Consider the following 13528-nt stretch of genomic DNA (forward strand, 5'->3'; position numbering starts at 1 on the left):
GTAAATCTATTATTACCAAAAAGCAGCCACACTCCTGCTTTACTCACACTGTCCACAGCTGACGAACACCACAGAGAGACCACAGGAACAGATACGTCCTCGCTACCAACGCTGCAGCGCTGTCGCATGAACCAGTGAACCAATGAACCAATGAATATGAACCGTGTTTGGTTCAGCTCTGATGATTTCTGTCAGCTTTTATCTCACACAGTGTGATGCTGGTTGAAAACCCCTGATCACTGATCTGGTGTCTGATCATTCACAGCGTTTATTTCCGTCTTCAACTGCTGGCTCAGATTACTGTTGTATTATGGGTAAATCCCTGCAATCCACAAACGGCCACAAGAGAGACTGTGTTCGATTTAGACTCAGATCAAAGATGTCACACACGGACCGATCACAGACCAGAAACACTGCAGGTCTGAAACTCTGATTCACAGCAAGATTTCAGCGCTCACCTAATGTGGCTCAACTCTGCTGCTTCCTTCACGATCCTCACTCACAGCCTCGCTGAGCTCACCAGCAGGTGCCTGTGTTAGTTCTGACAGGTAAAGTGGTCAAAAGCTCAGACCCAGCTCCCTCAGCGGCTCGCATCAAAAAACGCTTTCCAACAAACGATAAACGCACAAAGACACTTCGGCAGGAGGAGGAGGAGGAGGAGGAGGAGGCCGGCATCGAACCGATAACCCCGCAGCTGGAGGACGACCCGCTCTACCTCCTGAACCAATCGCTGCACTGGGACACAAACTCAGACAACAGCACAAACAAGAAGCCGAAACACTCTGACTGAGGCTAAAGCTGTGTATTTAACCTTATTTTTGGCAAACACTTGTGTTTCCTGCTGCTGCTTCACATTCAATCACATTGATCAATAAGCACAGACACACTCAGAGCAGGCAGGAAACAACCGGCGCTGCTTTACGACTCTAAAGTCTGAGTGGTAAAAAGTTTTACTCGTGTCGTTATGAGCAGAATGTCAGCAGATGTTTCTGATGGATAAAGCATTTGATTTCCTTCCCTTTCTGTAAACCACAGATATGTCCTCCTCTGGGATGGGGTGGGGGGGGGGGGGAGTCATCAGACAGTGAAAGTGAGAGAGAGGCGTTAAAAAGGCCGGAGAAGCACAAGTACAACGGCGAGCGGGTCAAAGGTCGGCTAGCAAACAGGACGAGGACCGGGTGCCTGTTTCCTGTTCATCAATGACTTCCTGGCGATACCGCGGCTCCACGAGGGCACAAAACGCATCACATCTCTTTATCTACACAAAAAATCTACTACACAACTTCACCGTGTCACATCTCTGAATGTGTTTCTGTCTCCGTCTGTTCTACAGAGCGTCTTCCTCAGTGTTACTCACACACTGATGCTCTAATTTTAGTTCAGCTGATGCTCTCATTCAAAGTTCCTGTATCGTTAAAGTTAGAAGATTCAAAATGAGGCGGTGAAAGGTCATCGCCCCGGTGCTGCGACGGGGGGAAGCTGAGGCGAAGCTAAACACAGAAACGAGAAACTCGCTGCTGCAGTGAGGAACTGTGTGTGTGTGTGTGTGTGTGTGTCCACACACCTCACGCTGTCAGACAAACGTCCATCGTCCCCTCTAAAGGCCTCACACCTTCACACAGTTACTCTGTCACTGACAGAGACAGAGGGAGGGACAGAGGGAGCGATCCGCTCAAGCAACACACTCTGCAATTTCAGCTGAAATAGCTGATTTCATCACAGTTACTTCCCTTTTTAATGGCCAGTGTGCAACAATGGAAACCTGGCACATGAACACACACACACACACACACACACACACACACACACACACACACACACACACACACACACACACACACACACACACACACACACACACGCAGCAGACTTCCTCACTCAGAGTGCACTACAGTACAATCACATCTCTCTAAACAGCAGCGTAGGACCTTTTCATTATTTACATCATAAATCATCTGGTATTTGGGACATCGTGGTTAAAACATGTCTAAGACCGTGCACTCGTGTACGTCAGCCCCCCCGCCTCTCACTTCCTGTCCCTGCTCTGCTGCCGTCCTTTGAAAACAGGCTGAAATGCAGCAAAGAGAACAGACGAACATTTCAGTGTCATGTCTAGGCCCAGGTTGCGGGGGCGACTGCCGCCCCGACCACAATGCACCGAGGTCCGACGGCACCTCCCACAGGTGGTGAGCCCATGGAAGGTAGTGCCGTCCAGAGTGGGACTCAAACCCACAACCCTGAGAGATTCAGTCTCATGCTCTACCAACTGAGCTAACAGGGCGGCAACATTTCAGCGTATGAATCTAAAACATCTTCAAACATCTGGTTTTGTGTGATCGACTGATCGTCCAAAGCTCCACAGTTACTCAGAAAACACAGAAGGTGGAAGCATCAAACATTTCACACATTTTTTCAGCAAAATGTGAAAAACTTACAAAGTTAATCGATTCTCAAAATGATCAATTAAATAATAATCAATTCATAATAAATTCATCAACAAATATTAGAGCTAGAGAACGGTCAACTTCGACGTGATTAATCGTTTGGTCTATAAAACGTTGTGACGTTGGCGTCTGACTGAGACTCCGCTCCCCGTCGCCATGGCAGCATCACGTCAGCCGTATTAAATTCAGTGAATTCAGACAGAGCAGGTCGTTTCATTTACACGCCTGCAGCAGAAGTTTGGTCTGAACTGCAGCGAGGTGGAAGTGAGACACCTGAGAGGAAGTCTTTCTGTTATTAATAAATGAAAACAGCTGCTGAAGCCTGATCCTGCCATCCGGTATCGGCTGTGGGTTCCCTAAACGCCACTTCTCTCTTTCCAAAACCAGAATAATGATTTCATCTGCCATCTGTCCACCTGCCTCACCCTCACCTGTCCGTCTGCACGGCTCAGTCTATCCTCAGAACCGTTCTCTGGACGATGAGAGCACTGGTGACACAGCAGATGTGGTGTGAATGTGCCGCACAGGTAAACGTGGCCACAGACTTTCCAGGTGCAGCACAAAGTGCGTCTGCTGACCAGTGAAACATCACGTCAGCTGAGAAAATCAGAATCCGGCAGACACGGTGACAGAGTCTGGACCTGCATCGCTGCTGCTGGTTTCAATGTCTACAAACTCAAATCCCATCAGAACGTGTCCAGATAAGCAGCAGCCTGCGGTAAAGCAAAAATGCTGCAGTCTGACCTGAGGTCGTTCGCCTGCCCTGTTCTTGGTATTATTTTGTTATTCCACTGATCACAAGATAAATCTGAGGCCTCGTCTTATTCACCCTGAGCAAACACCAAACCACAAATCGCTCTCAGGTTAAACCTACAGCCAGAAACCAACAGCAGCAAAAGTCATTCACGCCTCCCGGAGGCTGCTCCCGTGGCCGTTAAAAAACCTTCAGCGTTTACTTTCATATTCCGAGCTCATTAACTTTATTTCCTCTGACCGTACGTTCACATGGCAGCGCGTTATCGTCATCACCTGAAAAAAAAAAAAGAGGTTTTCTTACTGCGGGTCTTTCAGCCACGTCTCTCACGGTGTGAGCGCTGTCCTACCTGAAGAGCTGTCAGCGGCTTCAGGCCTAGCTGTGACAGTTAGTTTGAAAAGCTGCCACAGGAAGTCAGTGGTGCCGCGAGGGAGAAAAATAGAGCTTTCATTTCCAGTTTCTCAGCCACTGAAAAGTGCAGCTGAGCGAGACGCAGCTGAAGAGGAAGGAAGGTATGAAAAGAGGGTTTTTTTTTTTTTAACCAAGAAGTGAAGGTGACATCTCCACCACAGGCACACAGCAGGGGTGTGTGTGTCACTGTGTGTGTTTCACTGTGTGTGTGTCACTGTGTGTCAGAGCTGTGTGTTCACTGGTACGGGGGGGGGGGGGGGAGGGTGTAACAACAACAACGGCTCTGTGTTTCCTCCGGGTGTCACAGCGTCTCATCCACCACTGATCATCTCTCAACACGTTCAGTGAGATAACGGACGGCATGAACGCAGAGTCACGTGTTCGATTCCCACCGACTCACAGACCATGTGAGGGGACTCTGGGTTCCCCTGAGACGTCCAGCGTGTGTTTCACTGAGAAACATCCGCACAGCTTCACGTTTTAAACTGGACTTTAAAAGCAAAACCACCAACTTCTCTTCTGAAACAGAAGTAAACACACTTCAAACCACAAGGTATTCGCTTTCTAGTAAACATTTTCACTCCTAACGTTTCTGTCAGAGGTGATTCTGATCCCTGAAGAGCTGAAAAACGAACAGCACAGGGAACGCTTCAGGAGAAAATCTGAAAGTAAGAGAAGACGCAGAAGTTTGTGGGTGTAACAGCAGAAAAAACGCACAGGGGAATAAAATGACTCACAGTAAAATCCACGAGCAGTTGGTAATATTTCTCTGGTGGAAGCTGTTGTGACATGAGAGAGAACCTGGCTGATTTCAGCACAGCTTCCTCCTCCAGCTGACGTCTCTCAGTTTGGATTTCTCTCATCACTCCTGCTGTCGTTCGCTGGAGCGTCACTGTCGCTACATCACCGGAGAAAACCCACTGCGTGCCTTCAGCTGGTTTCACTTTCAATCACACAACAAGAACTCCCCGGGGAATTCCACTGCTGAGGGATTCAACAGAAACACAGATCAACTGCGTCCTTTATTCATTCATCCCGTGAAAACACCGGGACGGGCCTGGGCTCCGCAGGTACAACGATACAGATTCACCTGCATGTCTGGGTCACCTGGTCTGGGATGACCTGTCAGTACGAACATGACTAACAGTAACAGCCTCGTTTGGAAATCTGCCTTTTCGGTTCAGTTTTGCTGCGTTTTGCATAAAAATCGTCGCCGATCTCAAAACAATAAGTAATAAAACTTGTAGATGAATTTTTTTGGCCCTGCACTCACGTTCCAGAGGGATGAAACGCAGGCTGCTCCTCCCCCTCTGCTGTGCTGAACCGAGTAAGCCGTACTCGGGCGGCGTCAGGAGGCCCCGGGGCCTCGGTGCAGCCCGTCTTAGAAATGCTAACTCCAGGTTTGGCTATTTAAAGCCTCCTCAGAAAACACAGACCTCTGGGACAGTTGGTGAAGATCCCTGCTGCTGTCTAAAGCCAGACTCGGCTCCTGGGAGCCAAACATTTCTTAACTGTCTCTGCAGTAAACAGTCATTATCGCTCAGGCCTTAGAGGAGGACCGGTCTACAGCCCAACCAGATTATTACAGACAGACACAGAGAGCAGGGCTGAAAGTGGAGGAGCTGAGACGGCGGCGGACTCCCGAAGGAGATTTAAATATCTGGAGTCTAAATTTAGTGCGTCCACAGAGCGCCGGCTCACTTTGTGGACAGCAGCATCAGGACGACCGGGAGGACGCGCAGCCCCTTTCCAAAATTAATTCACATGGGATGATGCCACGCTCATGACGCAAGCCACAAGCAGAGGAATAAACAAACACAAGCACAGAGTTTACGCTGGGCAGGGGGCGGATAGCAGGCCTGAAACTGAAGGTGATTTCAGCTCAACTTCCTGAAGAGGTTCTGTTCGAACAACAGGCTCAGAAAACCCCAAAATATTCCCATCTGAGAAACTGGAACCAGTGAATTAGTGATAGTTTTGCTATTTTTCTGTCGACTGACGAATCGTTTCAGCCTGAACTGTTGGAATTTTCCACATTTAGAACCAGATTCTCAGCTCAGCTCAGTCAGTCACCTCCTGTAGTTTAAAACTACCTGCTTTCATTATCAGGATCCTCTGTTTCCATGCATCGTATCCTGCGCTGTAAACAGAGTGTTTGACTGTCGGTCAGATAAAACATTCGAACATTCACAGACATCACCTCGGACTCTGGGGAACTGTGACGGACATTTTTAACCATTAATCAATCAATACTGAAAATAACTGTGAGTTAGTTTCAGTCCTAATACGCTACAGAACGTGTGCTGTATCAGAGACTGTACAGACCACTGCAGAGGGATTTCAACAGACATCCTGAAACTGGATCTGTGTGTGTGTGTGTGTGTGTGTCAGGACGTAGGTCAAGGTGGCCTGTGGAGGTTTGCAGCATCAGCAAAAAGCTGGACGGTGACACAGAGAGAACAGAGGAGAGGACGAAGACGATGAATCAAAAACCGCAAAACATTCAATTTACAAACAAGAAAAGTAGAATCCAACACGTCTGTTAGAAATCTAACAATCATCAAAGCTTACAGCTGAGCCTCCGACACCCAGAGACACAAACAGGTCAGATTTATTATGAAGAAATGCAGTTTCACGGTCCTGTTCCCCGACTGCTCAGACTCCTAACCTACCACCTACCCCGAGCCCCAGAAACAACCCCCAACGTCTCTACTGTTGCTTTGAACCTGAACACAGTTCAGAGTGAACGATGTTGTTTAGCATGAGAAAATGAAATCTGAACGAAAATCAGCCAAAAGTAAAATCAGTGAAATTCCAGGGAAAATCTGACAGAGCTGAATGAACCGATCAGGATTCAAAAGACGGGAAAACAACAGATTTTTTCATTACTGATTCATCTGCTCATTATTTTCTTCTTCGATTCGTTGTTTGGTTCTTAAAACATCAGAAAATAGTGAGAAATGAACACGATAATTTCCCAGAGTCCACGGTGATGTCTTCAAACTGCGTTTTATTTTCGACCAACAGTCTGAAACTCGAAGACGTTCGATTTACTGCGAAGTGAGACTGAGAAAAAACGGCAAATCCTCACATAAGAAGGAATCCACACAACGGACATACATGACTCATTAATTATCAAAACAGAAAAAACTTTTCTTTCAATAGTCAATCGATTTATGGACAAACGGTTTCGGCTCTTCCAACATAACACTGCACGAGGGCGAGCCTGGCAGAGAAGAAGAAATATTCTCTCACAGATGGTGAGTGAGAGCGGAGGCCGGCTACAAGCCAACGTGACTGAGGGCGACTGAAAACACACACACACACAGGTTTCACTCTGCAGATGATCTCATCCAGAGAAACACAACAAGGTCAACAGTTTGAAATCTTGTATCAACAACTGACAGTAAACAAATCAGGGGTCAGAGGTCAGAGGTCACGGCATCACAACAAGTGCCAACACAGAACCAAAATAAGGGCCAAGGTGAATGTGAGATCAGCACATCTGAGGCAAACAAACAGACAAACAGCAAATATTTGATATTTGAACTTAATTCACTTCAATGAAATGAGACATGAATCTTTTTTATTGTAATTAATCGGTTATCAAAGCGGTTGCTGTTTAATTTTCTGCCCATCAACTAATTGTTGCATTTCCAGATGAAGCATCGCTGCTGTTTCATGGCCTCTGTTTCAGCCCCCCTCAGTCAGACACACTGTCCTGCTGACACAAATACTCACTACAGCACCAAGCGTGGATCAATCCACCGCTGAAAATAGTCCCCGACAGACGCACGGTTTACTCCTGTTTGTCTGCTGAAAACCACGGCGAGCAGCTGTTTTTCATCGCGGAGGCTCTTTAAAAACGAAACTACGCGTCTGTCAGGTGTTTTTAAAGGTTTCCGTCTTCAGCAGGAGCCAATGAAGAACCAGAGGAGGGAAGTGTTGAGAGACGGAGTAACAGCGAGGGTGTGACAACCAAAAAATACAAAACACTTCTAACAGGGAGATAAAAACTGAAAACACAGCTGAATAACTGTGAGCTCGCCCTGCAGGAAATATTCACGACGTTAAATATGAGCAGTTTTCACAGGGCGTGGTGACGTCCTGAGAGCCCATCTGTCCAAATGGATAACTTGCATGCGAGTCCATCGAGGACGTTACGTAATCTCCTGAAAAGAGGAGCCCTGCATGTGGCTGTGTTCGGACGGAGACAGTGAACGCAGGACAGCAGGAATGTAGATGAGCCAGTCTGCAGCAGAGGCTGGATCTAACTGTTGATCTTATACTGTCTGCTCTCTCTGCGTCTCTCTGTGTTTCCTCACACCGAACACACACATCCAGGTGAGCTGAACTGGAAACGGCTGAAAGAAGCCAAACACTTTCTCACTGTCTCTCTAAACCTTTCCTCCTGGACCCTGCAGAGTCTCTGGGCCCTGTCTCTGGACCCCGATCCCCCCGTCACAGCACAGTCCTCCTGCCCAGACTCTTCACTCTGCAGTGACAAATTCTTTACAAGAGGCGACGCGTCCTGACAGCGCTCAGGTATCCTGCTGCGTGCCAACACAAACATGCTACAGTGTTCACCTGCAGAGTGTGAGTCAGACTCTGCGTCTGTGTGTATCGCACAGCGACAACAAACTTACACCTGCTTTGACTTCGGTCTGAGGGGAAATTCAGTTTGCATGTACTTTGCATTCAGACGGACCCGTCATAAAAGGTGGAGTCCAAATAAGGTCCAGTCTCTCCGTCTCCTGTGCTGGAGGCCGGAGCCACAGAGCAGCAGGTGTTATATTTAGCAGCAGAGTAAAGTAGGACTGAATGTGGAAAGAACCCTCCAGCAACACGTTACTGTCCCAAATCCACCAAACACACACTGAGGACGCTTCAGACGGCAGCAGGCGTGCGTCTCACAGACTCCACTGTCCACCTGAGCGGCTGTGAGGATCCAACTGCAGGCCTCTGACACGGAGCTGCCGTCGAGACTTTATTTTAGGGGAAGTGAAAATCGTTTTTCACAGTAAGAGGACAAAGCAAATGATGGGATCAGATTCTCCAGATGAAAGATTTCTACTGGTGATGATCATTATATACAAATCTAAAAAAACTAAATCTACAGCTAAAGACAAACCAGGAGAGAACTGATCAGACAAGCTGTTAAAATGCTGCCTGCTTCTGTCTGTTACGCTGAGTGGATGAGAGAACTGCTGCTGTTGGTTAAATACTCCCAGTGATGTCTGACGTGTTAAACACTGAGCGAAGCAGTCGACTCATCCTGCTGCTAAAAGGCCTCCGGAGGAAAATAAACAGACCGACGGCCCATAATTCACAGAGGCAACGCCCACCGCGGAGTCCCCGGCTGAGGATGGAGGACAGCAGAGGAAACGTCAGGGTCGTCAGAGGTTTCTCCTGTAAACCTACAATACTGTCGCCTCCTGTTTCTCATTTAATTCTGTTTCTGATTCTGTGAAATAACGTTAACACATTTTTACAGTATAATTACTGCACAGCATCAGCAGGTATTTATGAAGCGATCCATCATTAACAGTTACTTTACAAGCAAAAACACCAAATATCTGCTGGATCTCCAATAAGACGATTTGCTGGGTTTTATTGGCCATGACGTTAAATGAACTTTGGCTGCTGGATAAAACACACAACTTCATGACATGATGTTGGATGGTGGCACGTTAATAAAGTCTTCGCCCAGACATCAGCCTCACAACCCAAACTCAGACAGCAGCACATAAACTCAATGTTCGACTGGTCAGACAACCGTGATCCTGGTTCTGAAGCAGCAGAGTCACCAGAGGGAGACCAGGTTCACATCCACAGCCCTGTCTGGGGTTCAGGTGTGGGGGTGCGGGTAGGGGGAGGTCTGGAACACAGCACAGGGAGAACACACAAACTCCACACAGAAAAACCGTGTTTTTTTTTTTCAGATTATACAGAAACCTTCTTCCTGTGAGGCCACAGCATTAACCACTGCTCCACCGTGCCCCCACCCCCACCCCCACCACACACACGCACAGACAGATACCAACAGACAGACAGGCAGCTCCTCCTGTAACCTCCACAGCTGATGGAGAAGCTGCACTGCAACAAACAGGCCTGAGCAGCTGCTGGAGATTCAAACCTCCACCGTCTAAGAGGCAACTGCTTCCATTATCGGACACCGCGTCGCCCGCGTTTTTCCCATTTCTTTCCGAACGCCTTCGCGCCTCTTCCTCCAGCAGAAATAAAACTCTCCCGAATACTGTCCAAATCGCCCGTGTGTCCGTGTCTCCTGCCTCCGTTTACCGTGTGACAGTCGATGGTCGCTTCCGCTGCAACGCAATGTAACCCCGGAGCCAGAAAAGGCAACGGGTTCCATCATCGGACGCAGACTCGCCCCCGCCTGGGTTCTGCGAACATCTGGTACCTGATGCAGTTTCAGACAGATCACGACTTAAACACGCTTTAAATTATCACCGGGAACAAACTGTTCTCGTCCCGGTGTGAATCCGTTCCGCGCGGGGGACAAACTGAATCTGCATTAGCAAACTTGTGCGACTTGGCGGCTAGCTAGCGTTACAGACACGGACGCGCGCGGAGACCCGGTAAAAACACAGCGGGCTCGCCGTGTTTAACGCCGCGGGCCTGACGGTAAAATGTTCCGGGGAGAAAACGAAAGAAGAGCTTCAGACGGAGGTGTGTCCGATAATGGGCACACCGCGGTTCCCGTTAAACGGTACGTCTTTTGCTAACCCCCCCAGTGTTAGCTAGCTAAGCAGTTAGCTCCTCTCAGACGTGACCGTCACCGGGTCCGTTAACAGGACAGAGAAGTCCGGTAAATGTGTCGTAACGTGTCTCGTACCTTGTCGTGTCCGCTGTTTTTTCCCACGGAGAACTGCCCGGATCATGTTTAGGTCATTCTCTCACATGTGACGTCCATGTTTGGTCTGAGGCGCCGCAGCACGGTGTCAAGTTACAAACAATGACACCACCAGCTTCCGCTCGCAGCTTTCAGAATAAAAGCATACATTTGTACTGCGGCCATTGCCCCCAGGTTTCCTTAGTAAAACCAAAACATGAGACAGTAACACGCACACAAACACACAAACAATCTGAAATAATGTGAGTCCTGTAAATCTGAAAAGACTTCACTGATCACCGATGGTTTAATACAGAGCTGCAGACCAACAGAAAATTATTCAGCAACTATCTTGATTCGCTTTTAATGTGAAGCCAGAGCACCTTGTTTTCAGGTGTTACTGCGTGTGTGTTGACAAGCTGCAGCTGTCAGAGGGAAACTGAGCGGGGTAAATGAACTGTTGTTTCTGAATGTTTACAGGCTACAAACTGCTGGAGGATCATCATCATCACCATCATCATCATCAGCAGCAGCAGCTTTTTGTGTCCAGTTCAATTCAGTTTTATTTATTCAGCTCCTTCCATGATCAAAACTGTCTCAAAGAGCTTTACAGAGACCCAGAGTCTGACCCCAGATCAGCACCTAAGGCGACAGTGGCAAGAAAAAACTCCTGACTCATTTGCTGATCCTGCTGATGGCCGGGCTGGGTGAAAGGAGGAAGAGGAGGAAGACAGGACAGCTGGGAATGGAGGACAGGAGGAGAAGGACATGCAGCATGTTTCCACCTGTTAGACTTTATCTGATTTGACTACAGATGGGATGTAAAGTTTTAAATAAAGACTAAAAAGAGCAGGAGCCACTAAAGGGCAGTGAATGTGTTGTAATTGTGTTGATGTATAAAATGAAGCCTTGTACAAACATCACATAAACTCTGGGATGTCTTTTTGACTTTGTCCCTGTTACTTTAGTTTATTTATGTTGTTTATGTTTATACTGTTTCTAATTTTATTTTTTTACCGTAACACTGCGGGCCTAGGGAGCACTGCAATTTCAAAACCTGTGTATGACCTGTACATATGGTTTTGACAATAAAGTTGACTTTGACTTTGACTTACACTGAAATGTAGGAAATAATGCTTTAATGGTCGAACTGAACAGGAGGAAAAACCACGGCAGGTAAAACCTGCTTCGTTCTGTTTGAAAAAAAACTGAATCTAACAGGAAAGAAGAAGAAACAAAGATCTGAACCTGCCTCTGGTTTTTGGACCTTTATCTAACCTTTGATGTATTTTTGGGGAAACACTGAATCATTTGAACATTTATTTAGATGAAACCATGAGAGAAGCTCATCATTCTTCTGCTTAAGCAAAATCTTACCTGCACAGTAAATATTAGGTAAAGCTGCTTCATGAACGTAGCTCAGTGAAACGTTGAGTATTTTCCTCTGAAATGTTCTTCACATGTGACGCATGAATCACAGAGTCTGCAGCTGTTCCAGGTTTCATTCCTTTATTTTCTGGAAAATAATGTGAAGGTACAGTCTCTTTAAAAATCTCTCCTGTTAGCTTCAGAAGCACCTCTGGTTTGAAAACACATGAATATGTACAACACACTCAACATTCCCTGGTTATTACAAGGTTCAAATAAAAATCTGAATACAACAAAAGTCCAATTTATTATTCAAATACAAAGCAAAAGACGCAGAGCGCTCAGTTTATTCTCTGGAGCCTAAAAACACGAGAAACAAACAAACAAACAAACAAAAAAAAAATACTAACAATAACATTAATAATATGAGAGCAATTAATATTATACATCAATAAAAAATATGAAAAAATATGAAATATGGCCTTTAACTGATCCCTAATCTGCGCGCGCACACACACAAAAAACCTCGCTGGTCAACAGCTCCCCCTACTGGCAGAGTCTGGAACTGCATGTTAACTCACAGGGTTATTGCATAACAACGGCAAGACGCTGCGCGCGCACGCACACGCACACACACACAGGTGGAGGGTGGAGAGGGTGATACAAACACAGGGGAACAGACACAGGTGGATTCTGGGATGATTTTTTTTTTCTTGACCTTGAGCGACACCTGATCTCAGAAAAACGACTGAGAGGAAAAATAAAACGACGTCGCCTTTAAAACAAAGATCAGCTGATTTTACAGGAGAAACAGAGACGAAAGCTGTTTTCACTCATTTGTTCTGTCGGTCGGTGTCACAGGAAAACAAACCACATCGGGTCTGATCCGACGGATTTCAGGGACGAACCCGGAACTGAACGATCACTGCAAAGAGAGAAAATCCAGTAAGGATCCATTTAACTCCCTTTGTTTCCGGTGCAGATTCTGCCTGTCTCAGGTGTGGACAGGACGCGGTGGACTCGATGTGGTGGACAGGTCAGGAACACACACAGAATATTGACCCAGTCATACCGCGGGCGCTCTGACTTTCAGGAGACAGAAATTCATGGACAAATCTCTAAAAAGGAGAAAGAAGGAGCCACATCATACCAGACCTCACACACTAAGGTCAGGTTACTGGTCCTGGTTAGTCCTGGACCTGGTTAGTCCTGGTCCTGGTCAGTCCTACATATGGGGTGTGAGAAAACACGTGTGTGATGTTTTGTGTGGAGGAGAAAATAAACTTGAGCTGAACTCAGACTTAAACCAGGTTTTTCATCAGACTTTAATCAGTGTGTTTCTGTGAATCCACGGAGCTCCTGAAACTAAAATCACTGGAGTTCAAGAAAAAACCGAACGGAACCAAATGAGTGGAGAGAGAAAGGGAATCAGCCTCTGCTGGTTTTAAATGACCCTGGTTCAAGAAAACCGTTCAACGAAGGTCTGGGCTGGTTTCAGAAGCTCACCGACACAAGCAAAAGGTTTCTAACTTTTTTTTCTCAGGGGCCAAAGACACAAACCAAACAGATGAAACGATCATGAACATGAAAAAACACATCTGTAAAAAAATCAGTTCAGAAACGATCAAAGCTCCAAACACTCATTTAACCTCCTGAAATAACAAACTCTTCACGTTTAACCTGTGACTGAGTGAAACA

The 13528-nt window shown here is 46.8% G+C and overlaps 1 protein-coding gene and 1 non-coding gene across 4 annotated transcripts in view; both read right to left on the minus strand.

Annotated features, from left to right (window-relative positions):
* Nucleotides 1-10555, minus strand: part of LOC121185483 (DENN domain-containing protein 4B-like) — a 30795-nt gene extending 20240 nt beyond the window's left edge. Inside the window, exon 1 of one of the 3 annotated variants that reach the window (XM_041043657.1) lies at nucleotides 10466-10555. The gene's annotated coding sequence lies outside the window, so the exon portion shown is untranslated. Of the gene's footprint in view, nucleotides 1-458; nucleotides 480-7350; nucleotides 7464-10465 lie in introns of those variants that run through there. The other 2 variants (XM_041043659.1, XM_041043660.1) reach the window with 2 other exon arrangements.
* trnaf-gaa lies at nucleotides 2209-2281 on the minus strand. Its single transcript has one exon. It is a non-coding gene; the product is annotated as a tRNA-Phe (tRNA).
* Nucleotides 10556-13528: the final 2973 nt, after the last annotated feature.

This window comes from Toxotes jaculatrix, chromosome 8 (assembly GCF_017976425.1).
Source record: "Toxotes jaculatrix isolate fToxJac2 chromosome 8, fToxJac2.pri, whole genome shotgun sequence".
Classification (NCBI taxonomy): Eukaryota; Metazoa; Chordata; class Actinopteri; family Toxotidae; genus Toxotes; species Toxotes jaculatrix.